Raw genomic sequence first — 2,296 nt, 5'->3', positions numbered from 1 at the left:
TCGGTCAGCAGTGTTTTGATCTCCAAGGGACAGAGAAAACTGGCAGGTCAGGCCATTGAAGGAAGACATTCCTTCAATGTACTAAAACATTCCCAGGAAAGAAGGGGGCTACCTGATAGAGTGCTATTTGTTAATATTTTTTCCATCCAGGCCAGCTTTATGCCATGTAACAATTCCTTACACTTATGTAGTGTTTGACAGTTTACAAGGTGCAATACACAGATGACTTCACTTAATCCTCACAACCTCTGAGTCAGGGAGGTGGCATTAGTCTCCCTGTGCAGATGAGAAAACCAAGGCTCAGAGATTAAGGAATGTTCTGTGCTTCCACAGGACAGAACAGTGGTGAGTGTCAAGAACAAGGGGAAGGAGACTTGCATTTCAGGGTGCATTTTATTGTACTCTTTCTCAATATCCCATCCCTTTCCCCTCAACTCCTACATGTAGATCAAAAATGTCAGCACTGGCCTGCGGCAGGGGGCTGAGCACAGGTACAACCAACATGGGTGAGCCCAGAGGTCCATGCAGATCCTAGTGATGGGGGCTCTGGACTGGTGGGCAGAGCCATCCAAAAGGTGGTAGAAGATGGGGCTGCCCTGCCTGGAGAGGAATAGGTGTTTGTCTCCTCCAAAGATGCCACTCTCACGGACACCGCACAGACCCAAGCCCTGTTCCAGAAGGTCCAGCACACACGTCATCCATCTTGCTGCAATGGTAGAGAGCCTGTTCTGGAATATCAGATACAATTTGGACTTCTGGGGGAGGAATGTGCACATCAACGACAATGTCCTGCATTCTGCCTTTGGGGTGGATGCCTGCAAGGTGGTCTTCTGCCTGTTCACCTGTATCTTCCCTGACAAGACCACCTACCCTACTAATGAGACAATGATCCACAATGGGCCACCCCAAAACAGCAATTTTGCCAAGAGGGTGATTGACATGCAGAACAGGTCCTCCTTGCTCTCTTGGCCAGGCCTTCCCGGAAGAGGGGAAAGAGGGCTCAAGCTCTGGGCCTATTTTCAGCAGCATGGCTGCACATTCACTGCTGTCATCCCCACCAATGTCTTTGGGTCTCATCCTTCAACATTGAGGATGGCCACATGCTGCCCGGCCTCGTCCACAAGGTACACCTGGCAAAGAGCAGCAGCTCCGCCCTGACTATGTAGGGTACAAGGAAGCCATGGAGGCAGTTCATATACTCACTGGACTTGGTCCAGCTCTTCATCTGGGTCCTGTGAGAGTACAGTGAGGTAGAGCCCCTCATCCTCTCAGTGGGTGAGGAAGATGGGGTCTCCCTCAAGGAGGCAGCTGAGGCTCTGATGGAGGCCATGGACTTCCATGGGGAAGTCACTTATGATACAACCAAGTCAGATGGGCAGTTTAAGAAGACAACCAGCAACAGCAAGCTTCGGGGCTACCTACCTGACTTCCGGTTCACACCTTTCAAGCAGGCTGTAAAGGAGACCTGTGCATGGTTCACTGACAACTATGAGCAGGCCCAGGAGTAAGGCCATGCAGAGGAGCAAGCACTGCTGACAAAACCCAGTGCCCACCACCTTCAGACCTTGCCAGGAGCCAAGGACACTGCCCAGCAACCCAGGCCACATCCCACCACCTCTGCCAGGGCGTTCCAGGCAGCTGTCCAACAGGAACCCATTTATGCCCATCCTCAGGGAAATAAAGACCTGGACCAGCTCAGCACCTCACTCCCCCTCTGCCCCAGTCACTCACTCTGGGCCTGCCGTCCTTTCTCTGGGAGCCAATAAAGTACATTTCCACAGGGGGAAAAAAAAATGTTAGCACTTTCTGACCAGGACCCACAGTAACACGCTAACAAAAACATTTCATAAAATGGTAAAGAGGGGTCTTGGGGATCATATCATCTATCCTGTCATTTTACAGCTAGCTAAACTGAGGTCCAGAAAGGTGAAGTGAATTGTCTAAGGTCACACAGTTACCTAATAGCAAAGCCCAGATTAGAACCTGCTATCCTGACCCCTGACCACACAGGGACAAATTGGTCCATGCCTGGACCAATGGGAAGGACCAAGAAGGACTGATAAGTTCCCAATACAGCCAACTCCACTGTGTTCTCCTCCCCTCTCCTCTTTTACAGTCACAACATCTAGGCCATATGCTCCACATCAAAGTTGGAGGCTGAGCCAACAAGCCTTCCTCTCACATGGAATGCCTCAGATATTCAGGTCTGAGGCATTCCTTCCAACTGGAAACCTTCTGTCAATCCAAACAGAGCAGGCTGGTCAGAACACTTTTGCTTTTTTCCTGTTATTTATTG

General features: G+C 50.4%; 1 pseudogene; it reads left to right on the top strand.

Annotated features, from left to right (window-relative positions):
* The first annotated feature begins 502 nt into the window (after positions 1 to 502).
* LOC124960667 (GDP-L-fucose synthase-like) lies at positions 503 to 1,508 on the top strand (annotated as a pseudogene).
* The last annotated feature ends 788 nt before the right edge of the window (positions 1,509 to 2,296 follow it).

Source organism: Sciurus carolinensis, chromosome 11 (genome assembly GCF_902686445.1).
Source record: "Sciurus carolinensis chromosome 11, mSciCar1.2, whole genome shotgun sequence".
NCBI classification, from domain to species: Eukaryota; Metazoa; Chordata; class Mammalia; order Rodentia; family Sciuridae; genus Sciurus; species Sciurus carolinensis.
The sequence above is the reverse complement of the archived record's forward strand: the minus strand, read 5'-3'. Positions and strand labels throughout refer to the sequence as shown.